The sequence below is a fragment of the Phocoena sinus genome, chromosome X, assembly GCF_008692025.1.
Source record: "Phocoena sinus isolate mPhoSin1 chromosome X, mPhoSin1.pri, whole genome shotgun sequence".
NCBI classification, from domain to species: Eukaryota; Metazoa; Chordata; class Mammalia; order Artiodactyla; family Phocoenidae; genus Phocoena; species Phocoena sinus.
The window spans coordinates 110,478,432-110,498,623 of record NC_045784.1 but is presented as its reverse complement, the minus strand read 5'-3'; the positions used below and the strand labels follow the sequence as shown (position 1 = coordinate 110,498,623).

The 20,192-nt window shown below is 53.7% G+C and overlaps 1 protein-coding gene across 8 annotated transcripts in view; it reads right to left on the bottom strand.

Moving 5' to 3' along the window:
- Positions 1–4,360, bottom strand: part of BCORL1 (BCL6 corepressor like 1) — a 61,420-nt gene extending 57,060 nt beyond the window's left edge. For 3 of the 8 annotated variants that reach the window (XM_032620203.1, XM_032620213.1, XM_032620211.1), the window contains exon 1: positions 1,858–1,984. The gene's annotated coding sequence lies outside the window, so the exon portion shown is untranslated. Of the gene's footprint in view, positions 1–1,730; positions 1,825–1,857; positions 1,985–2,828; positions 2,941–3,507; positions 3,644–4,246 lie in introns of those variants that run through there. The other 5 variants (XM_032620212.1, XM_032620204.1, XM_032620206.1 and 2 more) reach the window with 4 other exon arrangements.
- Positions 4,361–20,192: the final 15,832 nt, after the last annotated feature.

The following is a 20,192-nucleotide window of genomic DNA, read 5'->3' as shown; positions in this document are numbered from 1 at the left end:
TCCCTCTGGCCCAGCCTTCCTCTCGGCGGGACCCCAGCAAGGAGGGCCCCCTCCATCGTCCAGCTCACCTCCCGGTCCCTTCCCGGGCCTCTGGGCACCCCCACAGGGCTCTGTCCCGAAGCAGAACCTCGAGGAGCCAAGCCCACGAGGCCCGTCGCGGGACCCACCCCCCGCTTCCTTCTCCCAGCACCTCGTCCTCCATGCACCCGGCCCCCGGGGCTCTTCGTCGTCGTCGTCCCGGCTCGTACCGCCCCCCGTCGGGGGCTCCACCCCCCGCCTGCACCCGCCCCCAGGACGGCCCCCTCCCCACCGCGCGCCGCCGGCGCCCTCTGCCCCGGCACGGGACTCCCTTTGGCCTCCGTTCCCCACCCAGAAGCGGCGGCGGCGGCGGCGACGGCAACGGCTGCGGCGGCCCCAGCAGGAGCAGCAGCGGCGGCGGCGGCAGCGGCAGCAGCGCCGCCCCGGCCCCGCCCCGCCGCCCGCCGGAGCCCCACGCCCCGCCCGCCCGCCCCGCCGCGGGACTGCTCCCCCCAAAGCCCACCACTAAGCCCCCACCCCACCCCCAGTCCCCAGCCGCGATCCGTTCGAATCCAGCTCCGCCAGGCCTGCTGTCCGTTCCTCACGCCCCTTAGGACCCGGGGTGGGGGAGCCCTGGGGTTCGCGGCCATCCCTCTCCCTCCTTCTCCAAGGGCTGGGGGATTGCCCCCGATCCCGAAACCCGGCCCAGTAACCGGAGCCTCCCTCCTTGCAGCCCTCGGCTTCGCTCTCAGACCCCTTGCCTCCAGGCCTGGCGCGAAGCGGGTGGAGAGCTTGCACGCCGGATCTCCCCCCTGGCTTGCTGGGGCTAGTATGAATTGCCCCCGATCTCATCCTCCTTCAATTTAAGCCCCCTCCCCGCCGCGCCCGGCCCGGCGCCCCCGCCCCTAGAGCGAGGGCAGCGGAGCCAGGGCGCTCCGAAGTCATCCCCCGCCTTTTTTCCAGGGACTCGGATAATTGCCCCTGCCCCCATCACAGCACTCCCACTCCCGAACCCAGGCCCCGCCGCCACCTAGGGGTACCCCTTACCCTACGGTTCCTGCACCCCGACACCAGGGAGAAAGCAGCCCTTAAGAGCACCCGTCGCACCTCCCCTCTGAGGTTGGAGGGTATTTTCTCCTGGTCTCTTCAGGACTTCATCACGGACAGCCCCCCCCCCCAAAAAAACAAGCCCTTTCTCGCCCTGCCCTGATGGCCAGTCTCCCTTCGGATCGTCGGATCCTTGGATCAGGGGGTTGGGGGCCAGGTAGTTAACAAGACCGTAGCCTCCACCTCCCTTTCCGAGGAGTGGGGTAATTCCAATGGTTCCCCCCCAGGATCAACCCGACCCCCGTTTCCATGGAGACCCCCGCCCAGCCGGGATGAAGACTCTCGGATCGTGGCGAACAAGTCTCACCTGGCTAAGGGAGAAGGGGTGAGGAGGGGGCAGGGTAGGGCAAGAATGGGGTACGAAGGTGGGAAGTGGAGGGGAGCTGTCCCGAAGGGAGGGGCGAGGACAGAGCGAGCTCCAGGGAGCGCTACGTCCGGGGACACGAAGAGGACGGCGCCCCCGGGGGGCAAGCAGAGCGGCCGCGGGGCGAAGAAGGGACAGGGTTGGGGAAAGGCTTGAGGTAGAAAGGAGCGGGTGGAGGATACGAGAAAGCCGGGGAGTCAAAAGGGGTGGAGGGGTTGAAGGAGAGAAAAAAAAGACGCACCTGTTCCCGAGTCGGCTCCGCGGGGAGGCTCAGGCCGCCACCCGGACTCCCTCTTACCCGCTCTGAGCCACCACCCGCCTAATACTGCCCCGATCTGATGCCCCCTCCGCCCCTTATTGCCACCGACCTCCTTCTCCTCTCTCTCGGCGGCGGCGGCGGTCGGACTCTAGGAACTGAGAGGAAGAAGGGAGGGCTCAGCAAAGCGGAGGAGAGACAGAGCCACACACTGGCAGCAGCCGCGGCGAGCGAAAGAGTGAGGGGGAGAGCGGTGTGTGTGTGTGTGTGTGTGTCTGTGTGTGCGAGCGAAGCCTGGTGGAGTGGGTGCCGGTCGCAGGGCTCGACGGGAAGTGGAGTCCGGTCGGATTCGCGGGCGGCGCCAGCCACCGCTCCGCGGGACTACAACTCCCAGAATGCCGCCTGCCCGGGGGGAGGAATGGGGAGGAGGAGGCGAAGGGAGGGAGAGAGCAAGAGAGGGAGGGACGAAAGCAGGGAGCAAGCGGCGGCGAAGGGGGCAGAGCCAAGCAGCCCCGGTGACACTGGGAGGGGAGGGGAGGAGGAGGGGATCGCTGCGAGGACCGAGCGGATTCCGGAGAGGGAGGCAGCGGTAGCTGCAGCAAGCCGGGCAAAAAGCTAGACTCCCAGGAGAGGCGGAGGCGCTCAATTCGAGAGGCTGCAGGAGCTCCACGCCCCCCCCCGTACGCCCCACGAAGGGGGAGGTTGAGGAAGGGAAATGATCAGTGCACCACGGCCAGGGGTTTCTCTCTTTCTTCCAACGCTCTCCACCTTATGCCCCGACCTGACTTTCTCAGGCCACTGGTGCTGGATCCAGTGTGCAAATCCGGAGACCCCAGATCTCCCCTGCCCTGCAGCACAGAGCAGACACATTCAGTCCCCTTCTCCCAGGGGCCTGAGGGAGGCTCCCCTTGCTAGCAGGGCGTGACTCCCCCCTTCATCCCGCCCCCCCTCATCGCCACCCCCCATCTCCCTCCCCGGAACCCCTCCCTTGAAGCCGGGGCTCGCGTCTCCCTCCCTGCCAAGAAAGGGACTCCCTCGGGGGCGACTACCCAGCCCCCTCCCTTATACTGGGCCCTTACCCACCAGTATCCCCTTCTTAGCGTTGCCCCCCTCACCGAAGTAATAGTGGGGGCGACCCGAGTTGGACTGGTGGCTACTTTCCCTCCGAGACTAGCCGTCCTTGGCCACGCCGACCCTGTGTAGAGATAGAGAAGCACATTAATTCTCCCGTTCCCCCCCCTCAAGTTCGGATCCCCGTGGAAATGGCTCACAAGGAAAGAGGGGTTGGTAGTGGAAGTGAGCTGGGGGTGAATCCCAATCCTCAAACCTCATCCCAGGCGTGGAAATCCAGGGATTCGTCCCCTTTCTTAAAAGCCATCAAATCGCTTGCGGGGGGGGCGTTAGTTGGGGGTAGATTATCTAAACCCCAATGTCCATGCTACTCGAAGCAATGCTACATGTAGGAATAAGATAGGAACTAGGCTGCCGCCGCGAGAGGAAAAGTATTACCCCCCCTGCCGTCGTCCACCCCCAAACACACAACCCTAGGAGAGTCAGATGGCCGAGCAAGGGGCGGGGGGAGGCGGTGGGAGTGCTGGAGAGTGAACGGGTTGCGGCGGGGAGGGTCCGCGGCCCCCTGAGAGCAGAATCCAGATGCTAAAGAGGTGGGTGTGGGGGGGGTGCGGCATAATTGCAGACAGTGTCTCTCCTAGCTTTTCCCGGAATCGCCACCGAACACCGTCTAACACTCGTAGTTGCTTACCAGTCAATCCCCTAGCCCCATTTGTGCGCTTGAGGCTGCCGGAGCCCGGGAAGCCCGGGCACAAACTCCGCGGAAGCTGGCCTTCGCCGCCGCCGCGCTGCCGCGGGCCTCCCTCTCTCCGCTGGCGGCCCCGCCGATCTACCTTCGCCCCCGGCCGAGGCCAGACCCCGCTCGCAACTCCACGCCCCTACTCCACCCCCGGCTCCCCCTCCCCTCGCCCTCTCCCCGCTGGTCCGGCCCAGCCCCTAGCGCCGCGCCGCCCCGCCCTACTGCTCGGTCCCGAGCCCAGCAAGTGCCCCGAACTCGCCCCCCGCCCCCACGCCCAGGCCAGTCCGGCCGGGCCTGGTTTCCCCCTCCCGCCGCGCCCCGCCCCCGAATCCACGTCCTACTTCGCCACCCAACTCGGCCCGATCCGGGTTCGGCCCGCGCCCAGGCCACCGGAGTCCCCGGTTCGGTCCGGTGTACGGCCACCCACCCCGCCCTTGCCTGGGTGCCGGCCTGGCCCGCTGCCTGCGCCCGCCAAGCCGACTCAGGCGCGCGGTCCTGGTCCCGGTCCCGGTGCCGGCCTCGGTCCCGGCGGCGTTGCCGCGTCTCGCCACGAGGGCTGGCTGGGTCCACGCAAGATCCGAACCCGCGCGGGGTGGGGGCCGAGGAAAGCAAGTTTCTTTATCTTCTCTCCGCCCCCGCCGCAGGGCCGCGCCGTCCCCCCGCTTCCCTGCTCCCACGGAGCCCCCTTCACCTGGGCAGAGCCCCTCGGCCGCTGTCGCAACTTTGCTCTTCTCCACGCTGCCGGGGAAGCGGGCGAAGCGGGAGGAGGAGGGAGGTGGAGGGGGGTGCTGGGATCAGGCCGCTGGGCTCCGGGAGGACACGTGGGGGAGGAGGGGAAGGAGGAGGAGGAAGGGGGGGCAGGCCTGCAGTTCTCGGGGCTCCCCCTGCCAGCCCCGGGGAAGCCGAAACCTCGCCGGGCAGCCGCAGACCCCGCACTGGCCACGGGGGAAGAACGGAGCCACCTTCCCCGGCCAGCCCGTGGCTCCAGGAAGGAGGGGGGGCGAGCAACGCCGCTTGGGGTCGGAGAGCAAGCGTTTTCGCTCGAGCTTTATGTGAGGCTCTCTCTTTCTCCGTTTAGCCTCTGTGTATGCGGGGGGGTGGGGTCTTGCCTGCGGGGGGGGCGCCCCCACCGGACGCCCCGCCCCTCCCCTCCCCCGGCCCCCCACTTCCCTAACCCGGGCGACCTCGGTGCGTGGCTCCGGCACGGGCACCGAGGCCGTCCGCGGGTGCAGCCCCAGCCCCGGCGCCGAAGTGGGACAGGTGCTGGGGAAGGGAAAAATGCCGGGGCTCGCTGCCTCGCCTCGCGTCTCCGGGGCGGCCCACCTTTCGTGGCAACGGCCGGGGCTGCAGCCCCCGTGGGCAGAACTCAAAGGGCAGCCCCCGGCCTGGGCGTGGAGGCATCTGGGGGGGGCGGGTAGGAGTGAGAGGCCCGAGGGAGGAAGGAGGAGGGGGACGAAAGGTCTGCAAAGGGGGGAGCCTGCACGACTCGGGCCGAAAACCTGGCTCTCTTTCCAAGGCTCCTCAGTCACCAAACTGAACCCCTTGACCCTTACCCTTTACCCTAACGACTCCTCTCCTGGCCAAAGAAATAAATCCTCGTATGTGTTTACATCCCAGGCTATCCCCGGCACTGAAGGGCTGAGAAGCCTGCGGTCCACAGTGGAACTCTGATGACTTTACATTAACTCTGAGGAGAGCAGCTTGCGATGGAGCTGAAGCTGCCGGGCGGACTTACTTTCAGTCTTAGGGTGTTTCTTAGCAGCTCCAACCCTGAGTTGGTGGTGGGGACTTCAAAGGCATCGCCTCAACCTACAGGGTATTAGGGGAGGTGCCCTGCAGTTCCTGGAGGGTTCAGGGCTTTGTAAACGGAATGTGAAATGAATAGCAGGAATTTGAAAAAAAAATCTTTAATGTGCAGATATATTGATATTATTTATTATATATTTATCTATACTAAGGAAGCCAGAGGGTGATGTGGACTGGAAGGAAGCCCTGCAGGATTAATGTCTTCCTCCTCCCCCTCCTCCCCGCCCCCCTCCTTTGTCCTAGGCCCAGAGGTTCCATCTCTAAGCTGTGGGGTGTCTTCTCTCCTTCTCTCTTTTGGAAGGACTTTAGAGATGGCAGTTGAGACTTGCCTGGTATGTCTCCCTCACCTGGTTTGAAGGATGTGTGTGAGTACTGCGGAGGAGGCCAAGCCTCTAAGGCTGCAGTGGCTTTGCTGCTGGATGAGGCCTGGTGTTCTATGACCCCTCTTGCTTGTCCTCACCAGCGTCAAAATCTATTGCCAGCAGTGTGGACATACCGCTTGCCATTTTACTTTGCTTTGGGAACCTCTTCACTAGCTGTTTTACTTGACACTCCTGCCCTGCCATGCACCCCACACAAACCTTAAAAAGTGTTTGGCCTAAGTTGCACCAAGGGAAAGTGGAGATTGGGAAATGATTTGTTTAAGCTAATCAACATATGAACTCGAAATGCATTATTAAGGGGGGAAATTGCCTCTATCGGGCCTGATAATGCAGGCCCCACCACTTCTGCTTTGATTTAAATTGGCTGTCTTCACTGATTTTAATTAATCTGGTAATTACTAAATCTCACGTCTCTTAAGGCCCTTAGGGCCTTAGGGCTACTTTGCTCCTTGGTTTGAGGCTGAAACAGATTCTGGACACCTCCGTTCCCACTCGTCTGTGTCTCACCATTTGGCTGCATCATTTATCTGGCGAAATAAAGGTTGGGGCAAGATGGCTATTTCCTGGCTGAAGCCCTAGCATTTCTGAGCCTTTTCCTGTTGGGGGGCCACACTTCCTGCCCTACAGGAGATGATGGGAAACCAAGGAGCAGGGTGGGGAGAGCTGTGGGAAACCTTGTAAAGAATGTAGAGTTTAATGATTCTTTTATTTGAGGCTAGAACCACAACATCATCATAATAATACCTTACCTTTGTACATCAGAGTGTTTACAAAGCCCTTTCACTTGTGTTATTTCATTTGTTTCTCACTACAACTCTTGATGTTGTAATTGAGGAAACTGAGTCCATGAGCAGCTATGAGTGGCTTGCTCAAGGTCATATGGCTAGTGAGTGCCTGAGCCAGGATTCAACCCCAGTAGTCCTGTTTCCACATCCAGAGCTCTTTTTAATATGGAATAGCGCCTCCATTTCATGTCAAAATATTCATTTTCAGGCAGGATTGTTTTTCTAATTGTTTCTCCCATCGATAACAGCTGGACTCAGAGAGGCAGCTTGGTGTAATGGAAAGAGGATTGTTTGGAGAGTTCTAAGAATCAGATCCCAGTCCTGTCTTGTCGATAGCTAGCAGTGTGACCTCAAGCAAGCCCTAACATTTAAGTAGTGCCAGCCTGATGCCCGGTACTGTATTTTGGGCCTTCCCCCTGCTCTAAAATATGGAAATCAATGCACCTGTCATACCTCCCTTACAGGGACACCCCTGAGCATCAGATGAGATAATGGATGGGAAAGAATTTTGTACACTGTAAACCACTGGGCTCATGCAAGACTTATTATTATCAGCGTTGGCACCACCAGCCTCCCTAGGTGTAGGTCAGAGACCTAGGGGTGACACTGGCCTGGGCCCTACCTTCCTGAAGCTTACCAGACAAAACAGGGCATTTGGGGGGGGGTCCCAGGATAATTTAAGCTCCAAACCAACCTCTGGCTAAATTCATAGGATAATTGCTTTAATTCTCTGCTTTGTTCTGCAATCACAGGCCTTGTCTCTCTGGTAAAACAGCCCAGCCCTATGACAACAATAACAACAATAAAATCCCAGTGGTTTAGATCTTTAGAGTGTCAGAATGAAGCACATTTGCAGCTTCTGGTCATCCCTTCATCCCCTGCACCCCAGTCAGTTGAAGGTGAAGTCACGTTTGGAACCCAGGGTCTCAAGACTGCTGAAGGGCTCATTCTAAGTCACCCCAGTTGAAAGCAGACCAGGGGAGATCGGGGTACAGAAAGAACCTTGCAAACGTGGGAAAAGAGTGGGGCTGGTACTAGGTCAGCAAGACTGACCACGAGTTACAAACACTATGTGCTCTCAAGTGTTTCACTTTATGCTCTAGGAGGGGCCACAGGGGGAAATTCATTGCCCCCTATTCACGTAAATCTCAAATGCACAAACCCTATTGCAGCAGGTTGCTGCTGGAGAAGTATGCCAGTGGCTCACTGCAGCTAAGGAAGGCCTGGTCTCTGCCTTCTCAGAGCCAGGGGTCTAGATGGGGAGACAGTATGTCTGGTTAAACTTAACTCTGTAAACAACCAACAACCTTTCTGGATTTTATAGCCAAAGGGGGGGAAATGAGGAAGGGGACTAAAATCACCCCAGAGGTCTCTCCGGGTCAAGCCTCCCCCCTTCCCTAAGACTCCTAGGCACTTAACAAGGTTCTTAATCAAACAGACAGTGTTAGAGGTGGAAGGAACTCTAAGAAATCATCTGCCCTCCTGAAAAACTGGCTGTGGCTGCACGCTGCCAACAAAATCAAGTCCATGAGCCTTCACCTAGCTTTCAGGGCCTTCCCTGATCCGATTCCAGCCTCCTTTCCTCCCATGTCGCTCACAGGGCCTCTGTTCTCACCAAACTGGCCCTCTTGCCATTCCTTGGACAAGAGGAGCGCTTCCTTGACTGCTCCCTCAGCTTTTTCTTATGCCCTTCTCAGCAATGTTGAAATGCCACTCAACCATTACTTAAGCCAGCTCTTTCCTGCCACCTTCCCTGATTCCCCACTCCCTGACCCCCACTACCTCCCTACTCCCTCCTTAGTGGTACCCCACAGTACTGAGCTTGTCCCTTTAGTTAGCACTTCTATGCTCTGCCTATTTAGCTCTCCAACCAGATTTTCCCTTTCTTGGATGAAGGAACCCAGTATTTCTCATCGGTGTGTCACAGCCTCCGTCCTCTCCTCCAAACATCCCCCACCCTGGCACGGAGTAGGCGCTCTATGAGTGTTTGTTAAGTGAATGAATGAATGGATCATCTAATCCAACCCTCTTATTTTATAGTGGGGAAACTGAGGCCCAGACCTGGCTTCCCTTCTAGCCAGTTATCAAAGACTCAGGTTTTTTTTTTAATTTATTATTATTATTATTTTAAATTTATTTTTGGCTGCGTTGGGCCTTCGTTGCTGCACGCACACTTTCTCTAGTTGTGGCTTGCGGCGAGCAGGGGCTCCTCTTCGTTGCGGTGCGCGGGCTTCTCATTGCGGTGGCTTCTCTTGTTACGGAGCACCGGGTCTAGGCGCACGGGCTTCAGTAGTTGTGGCTCGTGGGCTCTAGAGCGCAGGCTCAGTAGTTGTGGCGCACGGGCTTAGTTGCTCTGCGGCATGTGGGATCTTCCTGGACCAGGGCTTGAACCTGTGTTCCCTGCATTGGCAGGCAGATTCTTAACTGCTGTGCCACCAGGGAATTCCCAAAGACTCAGTTTTAAATCTTGGTCCTTTTTAGTCTTTCTCTTCCCATTTAATTCACGCAGTCTCTGAAGTTAGACAGATATGATTTGAATCCTGGCTCCGCCACTTCCTAGCAACATTACCTTGGACACTCGACTTCCTTCTGAGCCTCAGTTTCCTCATTTATAAAATGAGGCCTAATAAATACCTCCTGAAAATGTTCTAAGGATCAGATGAGTTCTTGTATGTTAAGTGCTTAGAAAAGGGCCTGGCCCCTAGTAGACACCCCATAGTAGTTTGTTTTTTTTAACGTGAGGAGTTTTTAAAGAGTTCAGAACTTCGGAGCACCTGCTTAATTCAAGCCTGGGAATAAAAGCTACAACCTGAACATAAAGAAAAAGAGAGGTGTATTTTTGAAGAGGAGAATGGAATAAAATTTAGCAAGACCTTTGAGTCAGTCGAACTATTACCTCTTCCTCCAAAGAGGCTAAAGAAGATTGAGAATAGCACTCAGTCCAGTGGCCCACATTCAGTGGGAGCTCACCAAATTCCAGTTCCTGGAGCGGTGCATTCCTCTGGCTGTGGTGGTGATTCAGGATGCTGGCACATGACTGACGTGCCCTGCTGAAGCTACACATACTATTCTCACCCCTATCTGTGTGCCTATACTTGAGCACCCCTTCACCTGGCCAAATCCTTCAAGCCCCGCTTTCTCTGAATGCTTCTGCCTCTGAACTCTTGGCCCCATGGCAAGTACTACTTAGCACTTAGTTCTTTTCTGTGCTCTGTGCCTTAGTTCTACCTCCCCATCTGAGGGACTTGTCATAGTCATAGAAGGTGCATCGCCCACAGTTTCTGGGAGCGTTCAAGGAGGCAGAACTCCAGGAATACTTTGGGATTGTTTGACAGTAGGTGTTCAGTGGGGGCATGGGACCCTTCAAGTCCGGGCCACACTATTGTCTCCCAACCCCCCGACCGCCCCCCCCCGCCACTCCTCAAATCAACCACTCCCAGGACACCCCACCCAGCCTTTTCAGTAGCCATCTTCTCTCTTAGAATTTGCAAGTATCTGGAGGGCAAGGGCCATGTTTTACTGTGTTCTCCACACAGCCCAGCATAGTACTTCCAACATTAACAGCCTAGAGTGAGCACATGGTTTTGCTGCTGTAGATAACTTGGTAAAGATACCGTGCTTATTCTGGGCCTGTGTGTTTATATGTGTTCTTGTGTGTCTGTTCTTGCTCATTAAACTTCAAGGGGCTCCAGAGGAAGAACTGTCCATTTTGGGAAGACAGTCGTCACAAGATGATTAAAAAACAAGTTGAGACCTGCGATTTAGACTTTTTTTTTAAATCCAGGAAGCCAGCATTCTGCCCTCAGTACATACTCACTTTAAATGCTCACACCAGGGCTTCCCTGGTGGCGCAGTGGTTGAGAGTCCGCCTGCCGATGCAGGGGACACGGGTTCGTGCCCCGGTCCTGGAAGATCCCACATGCCGTGGAGCGGCTGCACCCGTGAGCCATGGCCGCTGAGCCTGTGCATCTGGAGCCTGTGCTCCACAACGGGAGAGGCCGCAACAGTGAGAGGCCCGCATACCGTGAAAAAAAAAATTGCTCACACCAAAATTTCTCAAATTTAATATACACAATAATCACTTGGGGGGAGTGGGGAGCTTGTCAGAATTCAGATTCCAAGGCACCCTCCCAACCCAGGGTCTTATTGAACAGGTCTGGGGTGGTGCCTCATACTCTGAATTTCTAACAAGCGCTACCGGGAAGTTGGAACCAGAGGATTTTTAGATGACCCTTTGAAAGACATTGAGCACTTTTTCTATTTTTATCTTCACCAGGGACCCCCAAACTTTTCACTACCAAAGGTTTCATTATTTTCCCCCTCATAGACCCCATTTTAAACACGCAGTTATATGTCACTTAGTGTGTGCTAAACACTGTTTTAGGATTCTACAGGGACTTCCCTGGTGGTCCAGTGGTTAAGAATCCACCTTCCAATGCAGGGGATGCGGGTTTGATCCCTGGTTGGGGAACTAAGATCCCACATGCTGTGGGACAGCTAAGCCTGCGTGCCACAACTACTGAGCCGTGCGCCACAGCTAGAAAGAAGCCCACATGCTGCAATGGAAGTCCCTGCGTGCCACAACCAAGACCAAATGCAGCCAAATAAATAAAAATAAATAAATAAATATTTTAAAAAGGATTTTACAAATAGTTACTCTTTAAATACTCCTAACAACTCCATAAGGTAAATACTATTCGTTCCCCCTTTTACAGATGAAGAAATTGAAGCCCACAAAGGTTCGGTGACTTGCCCAAAGTTGCCCAGCTAGTAGTTTTTTTTAACTGAGGTCAAATTCACATAAAATAAAGTAATAATTTTATTTTATTTTACTTTTTGGCCGCACCACACAGCATGCAGGATCTTAGTTCCCCAACCAGGGATGGAACCCACACCCCCTGCAGTGGGAGCACGGAGTCTTAGCCACTGGACCACCAGGGAAGTCCCTAAATTAACAATTTTAAAGTGTGCAATTTGGGGTGGGGGGAGAGATAAATTAAGAGTTTGGGATTAACACATACACACTACTATGTGTAAAATAGGTAAACAGCAAGGACATAGTGTATAGCACAGGGAACTATATACTCAATATCTTGTAATAACCTATAATGGAAAAGAATCTGAAAAAGAATATATATGTGTGTGTATAGAAGATACACTTGCTGTACACCTGAAACTGTCAAAACATTGTAAATTAACTATACTTCAGTAAAAAGAATAAACAAGTGCTCTATAAAACTATTATGTACAAACTGTTATGTATAAAATAAGCTACAAGGATATATTATACAATACAGAGAATATAGCCTGTAACTTACATAATATTCTACATCAACTGTACTTCAATTAAAAAATTTTTTAAGTGTTTTGAACTAACAAAATGTTCTATAAAAACATTCCATTTCAAAAATTAGAAATCTAGAAAATATTTATCAATGCTTTCATTAAAAATAAATTCAACACTGAAAAAAAAATAAAGTGTGCAATCCACTGGCATTTAGTACATTCACAACATTGTACAACCACCACCTCTAACTAGTTCCAAAATGTTTTCATCACCCCAAAATGAAACTCTGTACCTGTTAAACAGTTGCTCCCCTTTCACTCTCCAGACTCTGGCAACCTCCTATCTGCTTTCTGTTTCTACAGATTTAACTATTCTGAATATTTCATTTAAGTGAAACCATATAATATGTGGCTTTTAGTTTCTGGTCAGTATCAAGTTTTCAAGGTTCCTCTGCATCGTAGCACGTATCTTCATTCCTTTTTATGGCCGAATAATATTCCGTTGTATGGATGTGCCGTAATTTGTTTATCCATTCCCAGCTACTAAGTTTTGTTTTTGTTTTGGTTTTTTTGGGAGGGGTCTGCATTGGGTCTTTGTTGCTGCGCGCGAGCTTTCTCTAGTTGTGGCGAGCAGGGGCTACTCTTCTTTGCGGTGCGCGGGCTTCTCATTGCAGTGGCTTCTCTTGTTGCAGAGTACAGGCTCTAGGCGCATGGGCTTCAGTAGTTGCAGCACGTGGGCTCTAGAACGCAGGCTCAGTAGTTGTGGCTCAGGGGCTTAGTTGCTCCGCGGCATGTGGGATCTTCCCGGACCAGGGCTCGAGCCCATGTCCCCTGCATTGGCAGGCAGATTCCCAACCACTCCACCACCAAGGAAGTCCCCCAGCTACTAAGTTTTGAAGTCGGTATCTGAATCCAGGCAGTCTGGTTCCAGAGTCTGTGTTCTTAACTCTCTGTACTCAAAATATTTATCTACTTAAACAGGATATATTTTAAAGTAATAATTTTGCATTGAATAACGTATCAGATACATACAAAATTGGGCCAGAACTTCAGATCAGCCCAAGATAGTCACACTGAGGTCATTTAATTCCAGCCAAAGCCAAAAACACTTGCCCTTGTAGTTAACCTCTGCAACCTCATGCTGGTACGTTTCACTAGACTTTATGAAATACCAGCGCAATTCATTGATTCTCTCCCAGGCTTTTATGGGTTCAGGGACCCCAGTTTGGGATCCACTGGTTGCAAATCCCTGCAAGACACCCAGTCAACAGAGAGGTTCTATTGAGTTGCTCATTAAAGTCTACTGACAATCTAGAAAGTGGTCTCATGCACGTGAGAAAGGTTTTCCACACCAAGAAGCTAAACAAGAAAGGAGGTGGAAGTTAACCGTTACTAAATTGGAAAATTCCAAAATCCAGGAAGGCATTCTGTTTGAATGTTCTAGTTAACTTATTAGAGTTTCCCCACCAAGGATGCACATGGCCATGTACTGAGGACCAATAAGACAGCCCTTTAACTACCCCCACCAAAAGGCGACAGCCTAAGCTGGACTTACCAGAGAGGATTTCCAGACCCAGAGCAGAGCATCTGCTCTGACAAAACCCAAGGTGAGAATGCTATTCCAACACAATGCTAATCGCATGATTTTTCTCTTGATTCTTCAAGGGTGTGGACAAAAAAAAGAAAAAAGAGTCAGGCTTGCATCTCCTCTGGAGGTTTGTGATACTTGCGCCCCATGTCTGAGAGCCCCATTTGATGTTCTGAGCGCTGCCCTCTCCAAAGGGGCCCCTTGTTGCCCAATCAGAGACTGAACAACCAGGGCTGGATTCAAAACCATTAGCCCTGGCTTCACTCAGCAGAATAAAATGAACATCAAGGAGAGCCTTGAAGGGGAAAAGATGCTACAAAACATGTCGCTTGAGAGGCAAGAGGTGAATGGTGAGCAATGAAGGCTTCTTCATTTTTGTAGCCCCAGGGTCTAGCAGAAGGCCTGGAACTGATGGGAAAGCACTCAAAACATGTTTGTTGATTGAATGACTGACTGAAAGAGAGCCTTCTTCTTGGTGTGGAGGTCGTTATGGAGGCATTGTAGAGCTGCTCTGTGGGGACAGAGAATGGAGGGAAGTTGGCCTGGGTCTGGAGCGCCCTGCCAGGACCTACACAGACCATGTTTTTCTCTGCCTGAAAATTTCTCCCAGGCAAAGTTCTCAGAGCCTGCAAGTCTCAAAAGTAGATTCCTCGGAGCTCACTGTGGGCTTTATTCTACTGAACTCAAGTCGCAGAGACTTAACAGTGGCATAGTGTTGTGGGGAGAATCTGATGAGAGCACCTATATAGAAGCATATTGAAAAAGATAGAAGGCCAGGGAATTCGAATTCTTGTTAACTTACCAGTATGGCTCCGCATGGTCTAAATGACTCTTTGTGTTACTTGGCCAAGTAGGTTTCTATCTGTGGGTCTTATCACTGAACATGCACTTGTGCAGACGCCCCCCCAACACACACACACACACACACACACACACACACATTTTATAATGTGGTAAACCCCTGTTTGCCAAAATCCAAATAACTACAACCCTCAAGGAGTCGGAATGCTCTTTTTGAGATACAATGCAATAATCCCTTACATTTGTATGGGGCTTTGCTGGTCACAAAGTGCTTCCCCATCCATGACCCCAATTGTTTTTTGATTGATGTTCAGAATGGTCCCGAGGCTTTGCAAGAGACTGGAGGGTCTTGTGAAGCTTCAAAGAGCAATGACGTGTGGTGCAAGTGGCCTTGGCTGTGTGCAGGGCCTCCGAACACCAGGCACCTAGTTGTGGCAGAGACATCAGGGGTACAGTGACTGTCACAGACTTGCAGGGACATATCAGCTCTCGGGGAACTGGGCTGGTGCACATGGCTCCTACAGCTGAAAGGAGGAGCTGAGACTCATCTGCACACAGTCAGCACTAGGGCAGCAGAGGAGACAGAAGGGTGGGCACACCCATCGCTCTTTCCTTCCAGCAGCCTTTCCATCAGTCATTCAACGGGCAGACATTGAGCACTTGAGCTCAGAAGGAGCTTGTTCTGGGTGTTGAGGGTGCAGAGACGAACAAGACTTGTCTCCTAGTTCTCCCTGGCCATGTAATCTGTGAGGTCTTCTCCCCTTCAAATGGCTCCTTGTTCATTATAACCCTATCTTTCCAGGGGCAAATGTTGAGGGAAGGGGTTCCACCCAGTCGCTCCCTCCCATTTCCCTCCCTCTGTGTCTCTGGATCTCTTTCTCTCTCACACACTCACATACACACACAGACACACACACACACACACACACTGCTTCACTCAGGGCCTCAAAAGCCTCAAGGCTAACCTGGCTGTGTCATGCTCCTCTATTAAGGAGAGTATTGAATAAACCAGATCCATGGGAGCAAAATGAAAATTCATAATGCATAGCAATAATAATAGTAATCCCTCACATCTGTATAGAACTTACTAGTTTACAAAACACCTCCATCCTTATTTCTTTATTTGATCCTGTGTCCTGTCATCATCTTTCATATTCAGAGGCAATCTTCTGATTGTGATCTCCACGTATGAGTGAAGCAAACTAAGCCAGGGCTAAGAGTCCGCTCCCCAGGTAATGAACCTCCCCCCCCCCCGTTTGTCTTTTTGTACCTTTTCCTTTTTTGTCTTCCCTCTTTCTCTTGCTGTGCTGTCTGTGGAGCCTGGAGTTGCCTATGACTCAGCTTCCCAGTCTCTTGGGAGCCTGGAAGCCCATGGGAAAAGGCTGTTGATCAGTAGCCCCTCAAACGGGGCCACAAAGCCTTTGGCTCCTGCCAGGATGGATGGGTGGGGTGAGCAGGGGAGACCCTCCTCTTTGGGTAGCCCCCAAATGAGCCCTCAACCACCTCAGCGGATTGGGCAGGCCTGGCCTGGGAGAAGAGGAGCACTTTCAGTTGAACAAGGAAAGGAGGGTGTGATGAAGCTTTTAGTAGGATGTGAAATGGGGCTTTGAAGCTGGGAAGGCAACCGCTGAGTGCGGGCTTTGCAGGGTGCAGACATACTGAAGGAGCCTGGGTCTTGCAGGAAAAGATGTTAGTGAAGGGCAAAGAGGAGCCCCCATTGCATCCACCGGGTTTTTAGGCCGTTTTTTTTTTTAACCCTAACTAGTTCACTCATCCCCATTCCCTCCCGTACTCCCATATCCCCTTCATTTCTCCAGTCTCTTCACTGAGCCCTCTTCTCCCGCCGTTCCTCTAATGCAGCCCCAATTTGCTGAGCTAAAAATGCTCTCAGTGAAAGTCCACCCCAGATTGTTCTGAAGCCATCCCAGCCAAACGTTCTCAAACTCCCCCATCCCTCTCTCTACGTGGTATTTAGCACATGGCTCGGGCCATACCAGCCACACCCTCCACCTGGCCCAGAGCTGGCCCCAGATGGGAATGCCCAAGGAACTAAGGAGGAGTAGGGGGTATAAAGCCACTGTGCTCTGGTGATTTGCAGCAGTAGAGGATCAAAGCTTGTCCTCCCCTGGTAGGAGGGGTCAGGGCCGTCAGTCCTGGCAGTCGCAAGCAGGGGGCCCAAACAGCAGGGAAAAGCTGCTTTTAGCTAGTGGCCAGGTTTAAAAGGGACGATTGTGCCTAGTGGCTGCCATGCTGGGATGGGGACGGAGACCCACGATCTCCTCCCTTCATCCTTGGATGTGACCAGCAGCCAACTGAGGCTTCCAGCGTTGCCCAGCCTTGGAAGCTCCCTTCCTTCAGGAAACGAGCTTCGTTCCAGCGTAGGAGCCCCCGGCCGAGCCCTCTTCCAGCTCCTACCCTGACGTTTGGGGCCGGCCGAGTTAGCACTGTCGCTCCAGCAGTGGCAGCCAGTGCGGGGCGGGAGTGTGTAATTGCAACCACTTCCTGCCCCAGCTTGCCCTAGGGCTGGCCCCGCCCCTGAGGACAGTCGGGGCGGGGCCCAGGTACAGTGAGGGAGTCCGATTGGTGAGGGGCGGGGCTGCCGAGGAGGGCGGTCCTCAAGGGAAATCAGCTGAGACTCATAAAAAGGCGGTGTGGAGCGGAGCGCGGGGTGGGTGGGTGGGTGGGGGGGCACGCCCTCGGTTTGAGCCAGCCGCAAGAAAGGGCTGGGGCCCGGGGCATTCTATTGGCACAATCTGTCGCTGCAAAGAACGATCCAGACAACAGTCCCTCTCGAACTAGTAGACGACTAGTTCCAATATTAGCTTTATTCATGAGCTCTGAGCACTCCGAAGCCCCAGTAGAGAGGGGGAGGGGAGACCCTAGAGATGCTCCCCTCTCTGGCCTTGGCACTGCTCTCCCTGAGCAAGTTAGGACTGAGACAAGCGGGGGGCGGGGTGCTGCTGAAAAGACTCTGGTGGTACACAACACCCTTGGTCTGCAAGTGCCTCTCCCTTCCTGGAGCTTCCAGGATTCTCTGGCTGGTGGCATCATCGGTCTGTTGTCTACCCAGGCCTCGGAATGCCCATTGTGTGCAGAGCCCGTGCTACATCAGGTACCCTGGAGGTACAAAAGAAGCAGAAAGGCGTCTCCCTCACTTTGGGGAGCTGGACATCAACTGGGCATTAGGGTGGCAGAGTGGGCAAAACATGCCCTTGATAGTCAAAAATGGAGGTTGTGGCCCTGCCCCATCCTCACGTATTAGCTGTGTGACTTTGGGCAGCTTGCTTATCTTCTCAGCTTCAGTCTCCTGGTGTGTAGGATGAAGCTGCTAATACTTGCCTTACAGGGTTGTGGTAAAGGTAAAATAAAACACGCTTTGAAAGCTATAGAGCACCCTACAAAGGCAAGGAAGGGATGCTCAGGTTAAGTGGGGTAGAGGTGGGAGAGAGGACCCTGATGGCGGGAAATGAGTGGGCACCAATGATTAGAGTGCAAGCTATCCACGGGAGTGTTAAAGGAGCATGCTGTAAGAGGGCTAGCGGGGCTGGCGGGGGTCGGGGCGTTTAAGTCTGCCTGGACTTCCACTTGGAGGTGGGTCTGAGAGAGGAGATTCCCCTAGGAAAAGGTGGGCAGGCGAGGTGGAGAAAAAGCCATAATTTCTCTCCTTTTGAGAAGGGCTTGTAATGGTCCTGGTTGCCTTAATCATGCCCATGTGAAGAGAGGCCAGCGGTGGGTAAGGAGTTTTGTTTGGGGGGAGGGGGTTGCCTGTCAGCCCTCGAAGGCAGCAGCTGGAAGCCCGCCGCTTGCTCACATACCACGCCTGCAGCGTGCACACGGCTCGCTGGAATGAGCCCGGAATGTCTCCTCTCCTCGCCCTCTGCAGACCGAGGAGAGCCGAGGGGAGCTGGGCGAGCCAAGCACGTTAATGGCAGCTGCAAACCTGTAGGCTTCTCGGTCCCCTTCGAACTCTGGCAAGGGCTGCCTAGGCCCGGCTGACCCCTGCCCTCCCTTCCTTGCTCAGCAGCCACACGGGGGTGGGGGCGTCCTTGTTTGCTAGGTGGGTGTTGGGGGGAGGGTGTACCCAGGTGTAGTGGTGGCACATGTTTCAGGGATGCACCCACGTCTGTGCATGTCAGCAGCTGTGTCTGCATACTAGCGTGTCATACATGTGCACGCTCCAAGTGGCACGAATGCGGGATTGACCTTTCTGCTCCTGTCTGACTTTGGACCTTCTCCTCTGTAAAATGAAGAGACTTGTACCAGAGCATGTCAGAGGGCCCTTTCAGCTCAAATGTTCACTGTTTCCACATGTAGGGCTATGGCTACTTAAAAAGTCAGAGCAGTGGAAAAAAAAAAAAATCAGCCAGGGCTTCCCTGGTGGCGCAGTAGTTAAGAATCCGCCTGCCAATGCAGGGGACACGGGTTCGAGTCCTGGTCCACGAAGATCCCACCTGCCGCGGAGCAACTAAGCCCGTGCGCCACAACCACTGACCCTGCGCTCGAGAGCCCGTGAGCCACAACTACTGAAGCCTGCACGCCTAGAGCCCGTGCTCCGCAACAAGAGAAGCCACCGCAATGAGAAGCCTGCACGCTGCAACGAAGAGTAGCCCCCGCTCACCCCAACTAGAGGAAGCCCACGTGCAGCAATGAAGACCCAATGCAGCCAAAAATGAATAAATCAAATAAATAAATTTATTTTTTAAAAAAACGAGCCAAACCAGTTGTGACGTTGGTTGTCGACACTTCAGATGTTTAGGTTTGAAGATTCAACTTTCAAAGGGCCAGTTACTTGGCATCATGTAACATCTGTTCGCTTTCCACCCGGACTGTGGCATGATGGTGTTTGTCTATTTGCTGTGTGTTTACATGTATGTGAGTGCAACTATGGGTGCGTGTTTAAATTGCATCACAGAATATTAGAGCTGAACGAGATCCTGGAGGTCATCTAACTGAATCCCTTCCATTTCTGATTCATTTATTCAACAGCCCTTTTGTGAGCCCGGATCTGTGCGGGGGAGCTGCAGAGATAAATAAGACATAGTTTCTGCCCTCCAGGAACTCACCTCTAGCAGGGGGGAGAAACACGTAAACAAACAATTACAATACAATGTGATAATAGAGGTATAAATCCTATGCTATGGGAGCCCAGAGGAAAGGCCAATTAATTCCGCCTGGAGGTGTCTGGGACAGAAACTACAGTGAGAGTCTCACAATCATTCTACAGCCAATGAGCTTTCACCTTCACTTTCCTACTTCCAAAATATTCATCCTTGTTCTCCTAACCAGCCTTCTTCTCAGGAAATCTAGGAAGATGCACACTAGGTCTAGGTAACCGGGAGAACCTAGAAACTCCTAGTGAGCTGGGAGTGAGAAGTTCCCGGCTGGGAGTATAAGGCTATGAGAAGAGAACCAGCACCTCTACACAAAGGGCCTGTCTGCACAACCGTAAAAGGATTGGCCAAGTGGCATGCTAGGATCAGCACCACCCACTGGGATCCACCGTGACCCCCACACCTCTCAGCTCTAGGCCAGGGAGAGCCATAGTTGCAGATAGTTGAGTGAGGTTGCCTGGTGTTGGAGGAATGGAGACTGAGAGGGAGGCCAAGGGAACTGAGACTCCAGTCCTTCTTGCCTGGCCAAAGGGGTGTGTGGATGGAGAGCGCCTTCAACAGGGCGTGCCCTTTGAGTTTTCTGCCCGAGGAACGTGGCTGCGTTAGGCATCCTGTCTCCCTTGCCCCGGCGGCCCTGGTTAACAGCAGTGCACGTTACTGCGATGGTTGTTGATGGGGTAGCCGTAGTCGGTGCGGAGGGCAGATTAGAGCGAAGCTAACTGGCGGAGGGGCGGGGACACAGTAACTCTGGACTCGACACCAGAGGTTCCAACCTCTGTCCTACCTGCCCAAGAGATAGCTGTGGGAGGCTAACCTCCAGCCCTCAACCTCCACCCCACCTAGCGTCCTTCTCCCTCTCCGCGGGCAGAAGACAAAC